At 44.9% G+C, this 16,616-nt stretch overlaps 1 protein-coding gene across 3 annotated transcripts in view; it reads right to left on the reverse strand.

Moving 5' to 3' along the window:
* The window catches only part of cd164l2 (CD164 sialomucin-like 2), a 405,638-nt gene that overhangs the window by 216,814 nt on the left and 172,208 nt on the right, over window positions 1–16,616 (reverse strand). The window lies entirely within an intron of this gene.

Raw genomic sequence — 16,616 nt, forward strand, 5'->3', positions numbered from 1 at the left:
AGTGTGAATGGTGTACTACATTGAACTGTTAAAGGTCCTCGACCACCTGATGAGAAGCACTTTCACTTCTTTGCTCACTCTGTCCCTTGTCAGATACCTTGGCCGGAATTTTCCAGCCTCTCACACTGGCAGGATCTTCCAGTCCCATTGATGTGAACGGAGATTTCAATGGCTCACCGGCCCCACCACAGAGGAACCCGCCGTGGAGTGGGGGGTGGGGGATGATGGGGGCTGGAAAATTCTGGCCCTTGTTTGTATTGGTCTGCTAAAGAAAGACTTCCAATTAACCTCAGGGCATTGCAAAACATTTTACAGCCAATTAATTACTTTTTGAAGTGTGGCCATTGTTGCAATATAGGAAACGCAACAGCCAATTTGTGCACAGCAAGCTCCCACCAACAGGAATATCATAATGACCAGATAATCTGTTCTTATGATATTGATTGAGGGGTAACTATTGGCCAGGACATCGGGGACAACTCCCTTGCTCTTCTTTGAATAAGGGATCTTTTACATCTATCTGAGAGAGGAGGCAGAGCTAAGCTACGACACCTCTGACAATGCAGCACTCCCTCAGTATTGGAATTGGTGTGTCAGCCCAGTGTTCTGTGATTAAGCGAGTGGCATTGGAGCCCATAGATAGCATTTTGACTAAGAATTAAGAGTGTTACCCACTGAGCCACAGCTGACACCTAAGCCCACTTTATTACACTGAACAATATCGAGGAGATTGGAAACATTCACTGGCACTAAGAGGTTTGTTTCTTGACCTTGCTCCTCACAATCAGAACTCACAAGACTTGTAGCACGCAACAATGGCCAGAATTATCAGTAATGGAGCGGCTTTATGACACAGAGTATCTTGTTACAGCACTTAACCTTGGTAAGAATCACTCCAGGGTAGCTGTTTTTATTGTGCTGTGCTGCACAGTTCCCCATATGTCAGCATCTCTAATTACATTCTCCAGAAGTGAGCCGCTGAGTGGCAAAACCAGAATCTGGAAATGAAATTAGGACCAGTGCAATAGTTTTCCATTTTCGACCAGAGACCAGACTAAAATGGATCTGAATGGTTATGAATGAAAAATGTGTTAATCCCCTTTGGCTGTGACCCCTTCAACCTTGTCCTCTGTCATCACTAAGGGAGCAGCTGACCCAAAGAGGAACAGCCAAAAGTAAACCAGGGCCCAGGCCTTGGCTCTCCATCAAAGGGAACAGGGCCAACCATTGCACAGGCTGCCCCCACCTCTGCTGCGGGTGCCAGGGCAGTGCCTAGAAGAAGTGGTAGGCAAAGTAAAATCAAGAAAATATGGTCACAAGTGGTTTCATAGGTGAACACTCTCACTGTATTAACTGCAAATATAATCACTCTCACTAAATAATGTCTCTTGTTGTCATTCAGCGTCATTATATAGGCTTCATCCGACCTCCCCTCACCCGATCACCCCTCCACACTAGCAGTTCAACTGCACGTAGCCAGGCCACGAGTGATTCTGGAGGGAGAAGTGTCTGTGGAGCCTTCATCCATCTCACTCACCTCAATGTCCTGAGCATTTTCAATGCTGCCTGCTCGGGTTCTCTTTCAATTGTCCGCCTGAGCTGACCCGCACCTCCGCCCACCCACTGGTCACTCTCCCACGCAGCACCTGTGCCCGTCCAACACGAGGCTTCACCCACTTTCGATATCACAAAGATGGCAGTGGTCATATTTCTGATGCACTTCCCAATCCTTCCCTCTCCCCCAGTCTCCCATGTCCTTACCCCATAACAATAGACCCCCCGGCATAACCTTTGACCTCCCCACCGTCATCTTCCAGCCCAAACCCCTCTCATTCCAGGATTCCAGGTGAACTTGCACGTTCCCTACCTTCCGGAGAATTCCACCCCCATCCACACTGACCTCCCCGACCTCCTCCTTCCCACCCCCAGGGTCCATGTTTGGCTCTGTGTTTGCTCGCCACCCCTTCTAACGTTAATCATACACGCTCACCCTCCCAACCTACCGGCTCCCTCTGCCCCCGTCACTCTAACCATCCCCTTCTACCACTCCCGCCCTCAGTTCGCTCTCCGGGAGGCAGTCAGTGACTCCACAAACCCCTCCCTTGCATACTCATGTGGACATTTCACACTCCCCCTTACACCTTGCTCTTTCCTTACTCCTTCTTCCACTCTCACTCCTTCCTCCCCCTGTACTCCCTCCTCCCTCCAAACTCCCACCATTACACCTTCCTCCCCCTTTACACCTACCTCCCCACTTGCACCATCCCCTGTTACACCTGCCCCCCTCTGAACTCCGTCCCTCCCTCCCCTCCCATCTTCATCCCTCCGATACCTTCGCCCTCCCCTCCCAGCTTCATCCCTCCACAATATCTTCCTCTCTCACTCACACCTAAACCTTCCTCTTCCTCCACGCACCGCTCCCCCCACCCCCGTCACATCCTTACCTGCCCAAGGTGAAGTCCGTGAAGATCCAAGGCAGGCCCGAAGCATCGATGAGATCCATGAAGATTCGAAGCCTCAGAGAAATCGAAGCTGCTGCGTGGAGAACTCCGACCTTCTGAGATCTGCTTTGTGGTGAAGCCGAGTGCATGAGGATCCACCCACCATGTGATGCCACGTGTTCCTCGAGGGTCTATTAGCTGTAGGCCTCCAGCATCTTCTTCTCCTTGGATGTCCGCGATCTGAGCAGGGCCTGAAAGGTAAGTTCTGACCCTTACACGTTATGCTTGTGCAGATGTGTCTGGACCGGCGTGTTTTCCATAAAACCATAAGACACAGGAGCAGAAGAGGGCCATTCAGCCCATCGAGTCTGCTCCGCCATTCAATGAGATCATGGCTGATGTGATAATCCTCAACTCCACTTTCCTGCCTTTTCCCCATAACCCTTGATTCCCTTACTGACTGCTGATATAACGGAGAATCGGGTGTGGGGGGTGGGGTGGGTGAGGGTGATTTCGGCCAGGCCTTCATTTGCATCCCATTAACGCGATGCAAATGGGCTTCAGACCGGCCTCCAGTGGGAGTCCTGATCCGTCATGGTAGACAACATCAGAAGATCCCACTGATCATTCACGTTGGTGTGAAAGCAATGTTTGGGCCTCCCACCGAATTCTCCCCCCTCCCCCACCCACCATTGATCCTGCCAGCAGGGATGTGGGAGAATTCCAGCCTCCGTGTCTGAGAATAAGCTATTTCCTCCCAACATGTACATCCGGGGGAAAGATACAATAATAAAAAAAACAACCATACAGGAAATATTCTTCAGATATATAACAAAATGTTTATTTTATAGCGTGAAGTATTTGCAACAACAAATACCCGAGCTTCTAACTCCGTCACAGTTACATCTTAGATAAGGCACGGTTGGTGACTCTTCAAGTACAGTCCTGTAGGCTGCTGGGGAATATATCTAAGATGATCCCTCCCTTCCTGACCTTACCTGCTCCTCAGGCAAGAATTACTAAGATTGATTGCTGACAGGTTTAGTATTAGCAGAACGTGTGCCTTGGACCTAAGGCAATAAATCAAAAGTCGCAACACATTAACTCAGCCAGCCATGTGCCTGAGCTGGTATCGCAAATCCAGGCTGAGTCAATGGAACCTTGCAGAAGATTGTAGAGTACAAATTCCAATCCACACATGAACGAATAATGGACTCATTGTACATTCCTCCATGCGTTATTTTTACCCAAGCTGTTTCTGCTCTAATCTACAATATATTACATTCAGCTTTGTAGCACAGAACTTGAGTGTTGCTGAAAAAAGAGACATGCTGTCAAAGTTTTTCATCTTGAACTCATCAGAACAGATGCAAGGGTACCAAATTTCAAAGGGATTAACCATCTATACCGCTTGAGAAAAGGGTGCTGATTCTTTGGCAGTTCGACTCTGATTGGTTGATGTGTTGCCCTGACTTTCAGGTGGGAAAAGCCACAGGAGTTCCACTGGCTGAAAATAAATGGAGTAATGATCTGTGGAGAAAATGTTAACTTGACCCCCACCCCTCCCCTCCCCTCCCCACTACTTTCAGGAAACTGATGGGTTCAGATCAGCATCCCGTTCTACACCCTGTCCAATTTTACATTGCTTCAAAATGCAATTAAGGAGTAAAACTAGTGGTTGCACTGATATCATCTGTTTCTTGCCTGGCAAGTTAGGTAAAATTTTCCTTGCCCCTTGTTAGCCATGGCTCAGTGGGTGGCATTCATACTTTTAAGTCAGAGGTTGTGGGTTCAAATCCCGCTTATGAGACATCATCGCAAAATTGAAGCTAAGAAAGGGCAGTACTGCCCTTTGGACATGCGTTCAATGGAGGCCCTATCTGCCTTCCCGAGTGTAAGATAAAGCTCTCCTGGCCACTAGTTTGAAGAGTAGGGTAGTTCTTCCTGGTGCCCTGGGGCCAATATTTATCCCTCAATCAACCTCACTAAAAACAGATTACGTGAGCATTATCACATTGCTGTTTGTGGGAGTTTGCTGTGTGTAAATTGGCTGCTGCGTTTCCTACATTGCAATGGGGACTATCCTTCAAAGGCACTTCATTGGCTGTAAAGCACTTTGGGATGTCCTAAGGTCGTGAAAGGTGCTATAGAAATGCAAGTCTTTCTTCTCTTTCTTGAGTTGTGCCTCAGCATTCTGAAAATGCCATTGAGGTTGCCCGCTGCCATTGCACATTCCAAAATTCCTTGTGTTCAATTAATAACGCCAACTCAAATTAAGTCAATTGAATAACAAATGGAGGGGATCTAAAAGAAAAACAGAAAAAGCTAGAAACACAAAGCAGCTTCAGTCAGAATTGGTGGAGAGAACAGGGAGTTTACTTTCTAGGTTTAAACCCTTCATCAGAACTGCACAAGGAGGATATCGATAGAAAAAAACAGATGCTGGGGAGGGAAAACATTGAAATGTAAAAAGGCCCAAGTGGATGCATGGTGATATGAAGCTTCAGTGGAACGATGTAACACTCCATTTCGAGCAAGTAAACAAATAAAACCATGAAAAGATTGCGTGAATAGAAAATGTGAGAAGCTAGAAGAGAAAACCTGGGGATCAGGGTTAAAATTAAAATAGTTTTGAGGTTCAAATTGAAGGTGCACAGTGGGCCAGAAATAGTTCCAATGCAGAAAGAATAGTTGAATTAAGAGGCCACAGTAGGAATGGTGGCATAATAGTTATGTTACTAGACTAGTAATCCTAAGGGCCAAACTAAAAGTCTCAGGGACATGAGTTCTAACCCCACCACAGTTTTCGGGGGAATTCCCTCCTCCTTTAGGTACCAGGCCCTAAGAGGTCATTGGCAACCAGGGACTTCCATTGGATTGGTCCATGATTATGCTTTGCAAATAATCATGCTTTTATTTTGATTAACAATACATTATTTTTGCTATAACTGACCAGGAAACTCCCCCACTCTTAACCACCTGCTATAGGCATATTGGAGGGATTTACAGGCTTGCAATCAAACTGTCGGCCACATTATGAACATACCTTCTATGACCCTCAAGTGGGACTTGAACCCAGAGGTAGAGGCTCTTCTACTGCACCACAAGACCCTCCCGTCACCATGAAATTTAAGTTCAGTGAATTAAATAAATCTGGAATTACAAAGCTAGTGTTATTAATGACAACTGTGAAACAACTGATTGTTGTAAATTCTGATCTGATTCACAAGTGTGCTACAGGGAAGGAAATCTGTGATTTGTACCTGGTCTGGTTTATATGTGACTCCAGGCCCCAGCAATGTGGCTTAGCAAGCCACTCAGTTGTTTAGAAGGCTGCTCACCAACATCTTCTGAAGGGCAATTAGGGATAGACAATAAGTGCTGGACTAGCCAGTGATGCCCACATCCTGCCAATGAACTTCTTGAAAAGTGCCATATTTTCATCTCATTCATATTCATGGGGCGAATACTGGCGTGTACATTTTGAGTCATTGGTGCAAAATCCGAGCAGCAATATCATTGCCAATTCAGAGGAGAAAATGAGAAGGATAACCTATGAGAGGAGCTACAGAAATTCCATCTGCTGTGCAGATTACTTCAGTTGCAACACTGCCCCTCCAAATGCTCGATTCTCTGATGCAATTTAAATTGTGATGTTTTCTTTCTAGTACAGGACTTGAGTATTACTGAAAAATGAGACATACTGTTGATGCTTTTCATCTTGCACTCACCAGGACAGATGCAAGAATGCCAAATTTCAAAGAGAACAACAATTTATGCTGCATGAGAGAAAAGCCGGGGTAGTTAATGGCTTTCTTGATCAGATCATTGCTCGCTGTGTATTGCACATACTCATGAATGGGGGTAAGGCCTCCACCGTTGGACCTGAAAAGTTCCCAAACTACCTCAAATTACCCTGGTTGGGTAAAGTATCTCAAAAATTTGGGCAACAGGTGAAGTTAGTCATTTCACGCTATTCCTATGCAGTGGCAACACAAGTGGTGTTTTCCACTAATAGGATGCTGCTGTCGAGCCAAAAAGATGTTCTTCCTACCATACAAATGAGTAATGTGGATATGAATTTCAGTGCCGGTGTGATGGCAGATACCTAGGCCGTACATGCCAACAACTAGTGAATCGTATCAAACAGGACGTCTCTTGGGCTGCTCGCAACAGGCAAAGCACTGACTGTACTCAACCAGCCTTTGCTTGCAAAATTCAGAGCATAACGTCTGACGTTAGATATAATTCTGCAATTGGACAGCACTTGCTGAAGAATCTGAGTGTGCTAAGGATGACACTAACAACCAATTTTAAGATTATCAGTTGGGCTCGCAATGTATGTCACACACGCTTGCTAGAAGCTACATATATTCATATGCAGGGACCTGTCTTCTGCAGGGGGCCAATAACTCCCTGATACATTCACCATGGAAATGTCTCGACCAATCAGAGCCAACTAGCCAACCAATCAGCACCCCTTTTCACATGCAGTATAAATTGTTGTTCCATTTGAAATTTGGAATTTTTACATCTGTCCTGATGAGTGCAAGATGAAAAACTTTGACAGCATGCCTCCTTTTTCAACGACACTCAATGCTGGTTCCATAGATTCCAATGTACGAAATTAATATGGACGCACTAAGCCGTTGGAAACAGTTACAACTTAGAAGTACTTCCATTTTTTAGAATCCGCATGAAATGTATTTTATGGGGTGGCATTAAATGGATGGGAAATTCAAGCTGAGTGGCCTGGATTTTGTGGTCAAGTGAAGCAAGGGCTAGCTTCAAAGGAAGCCTCACTGAGAAATCTAGCAATCCCTATGGTGAGAGCTTTACCTCTCTCACTTAGCAGTTGATTGTACCATTCCTTCAGAGGGATTCCCAGCAATGGAGCTGCGGTGATATCATCAAGCTGTCCGAACAGCCAATCAACATTAGAGAATTCTCAAAGACAGCCAACCAGAAAATAAAAAGTGCAAAGATCAAATCATTTTTCAAAATGATTATGTAGAACAAAATAAAGATTGGGACATACACAAGAAGCTGAAATATCATGGCAAGAAATTTCTCCCCATCGAGGGGGGGTGGTGTTGGGCGGGAGCGGGGGCAGGCAGCCAATCGCAGTTGGGCGCCGCCATTTTACGTGGGCGGGGCCAATGAAGGCCCACCCAGCGTGACGCACACCCGGAAGCGCTGAGCACTCCCTGTGCAGGCAGGGGGGAGCAGGCTGAACTGGGGCCTGCGCTCTTTCACGCACATGCACGGAAAAAGAGCGCAGAAATCTCCCTGAGGTACATAGCTGCCTCAAGAAGGTCAGTTTGAGTTTCAAAAATTTTAATAAGGAAAAAAAAAATTTAGGACATGTCCCCTCACGTGACGTTTCATGAAAAATGGGAAGGCTGCCTGGGCTCTTCGCCTACCCACCCCTGCCAACCTTAAGGTTGGACGGGCAGCTATCTTAAGTGGTTTAACTAGTTTTTAAATGGCCTTAATAGGCCTTTGACAGTTCAGCGGGCGCGCTGCCGAACTGAAAATCGGAATGACGCGCGGTGACGTGGAGACGCACGCCCGACATCACCGCGCGTTGTTTTACACGTCGGCGAGCAGGCCCCGCCCCCCGCTCGCCAAGCCAAAGATTCTGGCCACGGTTTTTTAAAAAAAATATTTTAAAATGTAAAATTTATCTAGAAATTAATCATAATGGAGACATTTAATAACACTTCAGAAATATAAACTTATTTTTTTCAGAGCTGGAATTGTTCTATAGCAGTCGTTATTACTCACATCCCCATTAAAAACCCTGTTATACATGACTGAACAAGGTGTAACATTTTACAGGGTTTCAAAAAGTGATGTGAAGTCTTCATCAAATCGACTGATTTCACTGCTTTCTGGTTCTGAGGGTCCATAGCGCAGCCTGCGATGGAGCAGTGAGCGACAGACCACACAACATCAGGATTCCTGTGTTAATCTGCGCTCAGGGTAAGGATGGCGAACGCTGATAGTTCCCCGTCAAAAATCCCGCAACTTTCGACACCGCTGCTGACATGTCAGGGAGGGACCCGGTCAAAGCTGAAGGGTTTTGTTATGAAATTGTTAAAGTCAGTGACCTTGGAACTTTCAGCCTTCCCCCTGTTTTACTGATAATCTCAGTTACTTTTGCTGAATGATGTTCTCATTAATCACTTTGATACAGAATGTTGCATGGCTGAAAGATACATTATCACTCCTCACTCAGATTGTATTACAAACTGGTTGCCTTGGCCTTCAGAAGAAGGACAATGCAAGAATTAGTGAAGCCTACACTGCGGCAATATATCTGAGCTGCACTCTGATACCAAAAGGTAAACTCGCTCCAGGGTTTGCATTAGCCTGTCAAATGTATAAAACAGCTGGTCACTAACAGAAAATAACATTCGTAAGGTGGTAGCTTTCTGCACGGGCCTATTTCTAACATGTTGCTTCAAACTGGGTGCGTGATTTTGTGCTTGTCAGCACTGGTATCTCTTGTAAAGGACAAGCATAAACATTCTCGAATTAATGTAGCAGCTGGTGAACATAAGAAATAGGCCATTTGTCCCCTCAAGCCTGCCTCACCATTCAACATGATCATGGCTGATCTTCAATCTCAACTGCATTTTCTTGCCCTTGTCCCCTTATCCCTTGATTCCCTGCAGGGCCCAAGAATACACAAACACAAAAAATAGGAGAAGGAGTAGACCACATGGCCCCCATTGAGCCTGCTCTGCCATTCAATACGATCAAGGCTGATCTTGGGCTTCAACTCCATTTCCCCTGCCCACTCCTCATATCCCTTGATTCCCTGAGAAACCAAATTCTGCCTATCCCAGCCTTAAATGTATTCAACGATGGACCATCCACAACCCTCTGGGAAAGAGAATTCCAAAGATTCACAAACCCTCTCAGTGAAGAAATTTCTCCTTACCTCAGTCCTAAATGATCAGCCCCTTATCCTGAGACTGTGCCCCCGTGTTTTTTAGATTCCCCGACCAGTGGAAACAATCTCTCAGCGTCCCCCCCGCTAGCAAGGTCCTTTAGGATCTTATATGTTTCAATGAGATTGCATCTTATTCTTCTAAACTCCAGAGAATACAAGCCCAATTTACTCAGCCTCTCATCATGGAACAACCCCAGACAAAAACAGAAAATGCTGGAAAAACTCAGCAGGTCCAGCAGCATCTGTGGAGAGAAAAACAGAGTTAACGTTTCGAGTCCGTATGACTCTGTCTTTTTCTCCACAGAGGCTGTTAGACCTGCTAAGTTTTTCCAGCATTTTCTGTTTTTGTTTCAGATTTCCAGCATCTGCATTATTTTGCTTTTAGCCCTGCATCCCAGGGACTAATTTAGCTAACCTTTGCTGTGCTGCCTCCAATATAAATAAATTGGAGGAGGCGGTGGCACGGTGGTCATGTCACTGGGCTAATAATTCCGAGGTGTAGGCTAATGCACTTGGAACATGGGTTTGAATCCCATCATGGCAGCTTTTAAATTCAGTTAATAAATCTGGAATCTAAAAATCTGATCTCAGTGATTGTAACCATGAAACCATTGTTGATTGTTATAAAAACCCATCTGGTTCACTAATGCCCCTTTAGGGAAGGAAATCTGCCGTCTTTACCCGATCTGGCCTACATGTGACTCCAGACCCACAGCAATATGGTTGACTCTGAAATGTCCCTAGCAAGATACTTAGTTATATCAAACTGCTATGAAGCATACAATAAGGAACAAAATCAGACAGATCAACCTAGGCACTGGAAATGATAATCCTGCAAAAATCCTCCTTACTAATATCTGGGGGTTTGTGTCAAAATTGGGAGAGCTATCTCACAGACTAGTCGAGCAACAGCCTGACATAGTCTTACTCGTGGAATCATACCTTACAGACACCATCAACACCATCCCTGGGTATGTCCTGTCCCACTGACAAGACAGACCCAGCAGAGATGGCAACACAGTTCTCAACATCGACTCTGGACGCTGTGTTTGAGTATAATTCTGCCTCATGGATGCCCAAGTCTTGAGTTGCTAGATCTATTCGAAATCTATCCCATTTAGCACGGTGGTAGTGCCACATAACACGATGGAGGGTATCCTCAATGTGAAGGCAGGACTTTATCTCCACAATGAGTCTGCGGTGGTTAATCCTACCGATACTGTCATGAACAGATGCATTTGCAGCAGGCAGGTTGGTGAGGATATGTATGTTGTTCCCGCACCACCTGCCACAGACCCAGTCGAGCAGCTATGTCCTTTAGGAGTCAGCCAGCTCGGTCGGTAGTGGTGGTACTGAGCCACTTTTAGTGATGGACATTGATGTCCCCCCCGCCCAGAGTGCATTCTGCACCCTTGCCAGTGCTTCCTCCAATTGGTGTTGCACTGGGAGGAGCACTGATTCATCAGCTGAGGGAGGGTGGTACGTGGTAATCAGCAGGAGGTTTCCTTGCCCATGTTTGCCATAAGACTTCATGGGGTCTGGAGTCAATGTTGAGGACTCACAGGGCAACTCCCTCCCAACTGTATATCACTGTGCCACAATCTTTGCTAGGCCTGTCCTGCCAGTGGGACAGGACATACCCAGGGGTGGTGTCTGGAACATTATCTGTAAGATATGACTCCGTGAGGATGACTATATCAGGCTGTTGTTTGACTAGCCTGTGAAACAGCTCTCCCAATTTTGGCACTAGTCCCCAGATGTTAGTAAGGAGGAATTTGCAGGGTCGACAGGGCTGAGATTGCCATTGTCGGCACCTAGGTTATCCATCCAATTTTGTTACAACTGAGTCAACCACATTGCTGTGGGGGATTTCCTGCCCATTAGAGAACCAGATGGATTTTTACAACACTCAACATTAGTTCCATGGTCATCGTTAGACTTTTAATTCCAGATTTTTATTGAATTCTAATTCCACCATCTGCTGTGGTGGGATTTGAACCCAGGTCCCCATTACCGTGGGTCTCTGGATTACTAGTCCAGGGACAATACCACTACATCATTGTCTCCTCCTAATGAAGCTACAATGTGGGACTACTTGCGTGCCAAACAGCATAAGCAGCAAGTGATGGACAGAGCTAAGTGATCCCACAACCAATGGATCAGATCTAAGCTCTGCAGACCTGCCACATCCAGTTGTGAATGGTGGTGGACAATTCAACAACTCACTGGAGGAGGAGGCTCCACAAATGTTCCCATCCTCAATGATGGGGGAGCCCAGCACATCAGTGCAAAATACTAGGCTGAAGTATTTGCAAAAATCTTCAGCCAGAAGTGCTGAGTGGATGATCCATCTCGGCCTCCTCCGGAGGTCCCCAACATCACAGATGCCAGTCTTCAGCCAATTCAATTCACTCCACATGTTATCAAGAAACAGCTGAAGGCATTCGTTGCTGCAAAGGTTATGGGTCCTGACAATATTCCAGCAATATTACTGAAGGTTTGTGCTCCAGAACTAGCTCCTCCCTTAGCCAAGCTCTTCCAGTACAGCTACAACATTACCATCTACCCGGCTACGTGAAAAATTGCCCAGGTATGTCCTGTACACAAAAAGTAGGACAAATCCAACCCGACCAATTACCGCCCCATCAGTCTACTCTCAATCATCAGTAAAGCGATGGAAGGGGTCGTTGACAGTGCTATCAAGTGGCATTTACCCAGCAATAACCTTCTCAAGGGCAATTAGGAATGGGCAATAAATGCTGGCCTAGTCAGCGAAGCCCACATCCCTTAAATGAATATAAAGCCTGCTCACTGACACTCAGTTTGGGATCTGCCAGGGCCACAAAGCTCCTGGTCTCATTACAGCCTTAGTCCCAACACGTACAAAAGAGCTGAAATCAAGAAGTGAGTTGAGAGTGACTGCCCTTAATATCAAGGCATCATTTAAATGTGTGTGGCATCACGGAGTCCGAGCAAAACTGGAGTCAATGGGAATCAGGGAGAAAATTCTCCGCTGGTTGGAGTCATACCTAGCACAAAGGAAGATGGTTGTGGTTGTTGGAGGTCAATCATCTCAGTCCAAGGACATCACTGCAGGAGTTCCTCAGGGTCCAATAAGAGAGAATCCAACCATCTCTCCTTGACATTCAATGGCAGTACTAATATTGAATCCCCCACTATCAACATCCTGTGGATTACATTAACCAGAAACTGAGAGAACAAAAGTAAAAATACCTGGAAAAACTCAGCAGGTTTGACAGCATCTGCGGAGAGGAATACAGTTAACGTTTCGAGTCTGAACTCTTCAGAGTCATTCAGACTCGAAACGTTAACTGTATTCCTCTCCGCAGATGCTGTCAAACCTGCTGAGTTTTTCCAGGTATTTTTATTTTTGTTTTGGATTTCCAGCATCCGCAGTTTTTTGCTTTTATCTCAGAAACTGAGAGAACCAGCCATATAAATACTGTGGCTACAAGAGCAGGTGAGAGGCTGAGAATTCAGGGAGTAACTCACCTCCCGACTCCCAAAGCCTGCCCATCATCTACAAGACACAAGTCAGGAGTGTGATGGAATACTCCCCACTTGCCTGATGAGTGCAGCTCCAACAACACTCAAGAAGCTTGACACCGTCCAGGACAAAGCAGCTGCTTGATTGGCACCCCATCCACCACCTTCAATATTCACTTCCTCCACCGCTGACTCACAGTGGCAGCGGTGTGTACCTTCTACAAGATGCACTGCAGCAACTCACCAAGCCTCCTTTGACAGCGACTTCCAAACCTGTGACCTCTACCACCTAGAATACAAGGGCAACCGACACTTGGAAACACCAACAGTTGCAAATTTCCCTCGAAGACACATACTATCTTAGAACTGTATCACCGTTTCTTCACTGTCACCTGGTCAAAGTCCTGGAACTTCCTCCCTAACAGCACTGCGGGTGTTCCTACAGCACATGGACTACAGCGGTTCAAGAAGGCAGTTCACCATCACCTTCTCAAGGGCAATTAGCGATGGGCAATAAAAATACTGGCTTAGCCAGCGATGCCCACATCTCAGTAAAGAATTTTTAAAACCCCTTTCTTAAATATGGAGACCAAAACTGCACACAGTATTCTAGATAAGGTCTATATCTAATTATCTCAGCCTTGAATACATCCAGCAACCGAGCATCCACAGCTCTCTAGGGTACAGAATTCTAAAGATTCACAAACCATCTGAGTGAAGAAATTTCTCCTCATCTCAGTCCTAAATTGCTGACTCCTTATTCTGAAACTTTGACGCTTAGTTCGAGTAGGAAACTAATTTAAAAAATGGTTAGCTGGGTATCATGATTCCAGAAAGGGAAATGTATTCCCCACTTGGTGGAACCAGTTTCAGAGAGAAGCTGTTTATTGCTCTGATTTTGCCCTGTTTATACTCCGAGACACATTCACAACACCAGCAGCAATTGTTCAGAGGTCATTGCTTGCAACTTGGCATTTCTGACTAACGTCAAAAGAAAGACTGAACAAAACAGCAAGAAAATCAGATTCCTGACTTGTGCGGGTGAACTTGAGAAGTTAATTATAGGGCAAAGAAAACGAAAGGGCAGCCAGCAGCTGTCTGTATTTGCTAGCAGTGGTTATGATGATCAGAATGATAGGATGAAAAAAAAAATCAAGATCCACCTAGCTCTCCTTCTACCATCCTGGTAGTCACATGAAGCAAGGATAATATTGTTGACTAATCACAGCAAACAATCTCTATCAGTTAGTCTATAATAAACTAGGGGAAATGATAGCGTAGTGGTAATACCACTAGGCTAGTAATTCAGAGGCCCAGGCTAATAACCCAGGGGCATGGCTTCAAATCCCACCACTGGTGGAATTTAAAGTTATTGAAAGCTAATCATGACCATTGTCTATCATTGATTGTTGCAAAAACCTATCTGGTTCACTCATGACCTTTAGGGAAGGAAATCTACCATCCTTACCTGGTCTGGCCTGCATGTGACTCCAGACCCACAGCCACAGCCGTGTGGTTGACTCTTAACTGTCTTCCTGCCTAGCAAGCAACTCAGTTGTACCAAACCACTGCAGCAGCCATCACTACCTTCTCAAGGGCAATTAGGGATGGGCAACAAATGTTAGCCTAGCCAACAATGGCCATTTCCCATGAAAGAATAAAAAGAATTGGTGAAGAGCTTTGGGAAACAAAGATCAAAAGTCGCCTGTTATTCCAACGAAGGCTACACTCACCAAATGTTCAAAATTTCTCATGATTGTCGTGTCTCCACACAACAGGCAGGAACCAAAGCCATTGGATGAGGTGGTGTTCTGTGCCTCCGAAAACAGTTATGCTGCATCATTGATCTAAAGTGATGCAAGACATTGTTCTCCATTTATATTATAGAAATTTTTTTCTCCTGGAGTAGATCAGGAGAACTGGTGGCAACACTTGAGCAACTACAAGGTTTGCAGCCGCACGTTTGGTCAAAAGCCATATGGTCAGTTTCATGTTTCTGGCTGAGGGTCTTCCTCAGTCTTGGGGAAATTTTCTGTACAGCCCAGCAATAGGATTTTGGCATCATTGACCCCAAACAGCAGGCTGGGAGCCCAACCCCACGCTACTGGAACAAACTGGTGGCTCCAGCGGTTGTGTTGTTCGTTTGTCTTTGTTGCTGGCAGCACGTATATAAGCATGAGAGAATAGGAGGTTATAATGAGATAAATCAGATGCAAATACAAGGCAGAGTGCATGCAAATAGCTGAATGGATAGGCAGGTGAAAGTGAATAATGTAAAACTGACAGGTTCCAATGGCTCAGCTAAGAGCCTACTAGAAAATTAGTTGTTTTTTTTTCAGAGGTATCACCATTTCTTCACTTTCTGAAATTCTTTTATTCTTAGTGTTACATGTCATCGAATTCCAGCTCCTGCCAGCATTCTTTCCCTCCCTAGTCCTATTCTGATTTTCTACAATGAGCAGTTTTGCATTTGGGAAAGTGAGTGATATTTGTGCTTGTTTTTTAAAAACTTTTCTTCTTATTAATTATCTTGTTTGTTACTAGTTCTCCAACTAACGGGACAGAGGTAGTTTCACAGGTAGGGGTCCACTCTTCTTAAAAAAAAAGTTTGAAAAGTACATTACACAATCAGACGCGCCTATTACATTTTTTCTGGAGGAGAAATGTTGGACCTAAACTCTCATTTCTTCCAATGTTACATCATTTTTGATAAAGTTTATCTTCAGCTGCCCAGTGGAGAATGCAGTCACAGTGTCTGTACGCTTGCTATATCTGCCCAAATGTTTTCCTCCTGGATCTTCGCCCAATGCAATACATCAGCCAAACTTTGGCACATTTATAGTCATTACAGAACATGCTCCAATAGTTTTTGTTAAAACTGTAACATTCAACTGACCTAAGCAAATCAGATAGATTGAAATTGCAGTTAATCTGCTGATTCTCAGTCAATGTTTTGCGGCTGCTTTAAAATTTATAATGTCGGTCTATTTAGCCAGACTCACAGGCACCAGAATAAAGTGCAAAAATATTAGTTTTAGCACAATGCTTTGCAGACAGCTGCAATGTTCACAAACAACTACATAGTGATTTTGTTTCTATCATCTAAGGGAATTGAAAAGGAATTTTCCAGATTTTTTTCTCCTTAATTACATAGGATTATATAGTATACGCAGCACAGAAACAGGCCATTCAGCCCATCCAATACATGCCGGTGCTTATCTTCCACTCAAGCCTCCTCCCATCTTTCCTCAATTAACTCTATCAGTAAAAACCTTCTCCCTCATCCGTTCATCCAGCTTTCCCTTAAATGCATCTCTACTATTCACTTCAACGACTCTCTTCTGGTATCGACTTCCACATTCTCACCACTCTCTGGGTAAAAACATTTCTTCTGAATTCCCTATTGAATTTATTGGCGTCTATTTTATCTTCATGGCCTCTAGCTAGTTTTGCTCTTCTCCATAAGTGGAAATATTCTCTCTCTGTCCAGTCTATCAAAACCTTTCATAATTTTAAAGACCTCTAATCAGTCACTTTCAGCCTTTGTTATGGCACAGCTGATGGTAAATGCTGAGTTCTTCAAACCCCAGAGAGTAACTTGAAACAACTACCGCAACTAATTTTGCAATTTGTATGTTTTGAGATGCGGGCTTTGTATTCAGTAGTAATAAGACCACCGCACCTTATAGGTTTATACAAAACTAGAT

Source organism: Cetorhinus maximus, chromosome 21, assembly GCF_964194155.1.
Source record: "Cetorhinus maximus chromosome 21, sCetMax3.hap1.1, whole genome shotgun sequence".
Classification (NCBI taxonomy): domain Eukaryota; kingdom Metazoa; phylum Chordata; class Chondrichthyes; order Lamniformes; family Cetorhinidae; genus Cetorhinus; species Cetorhinus maximus.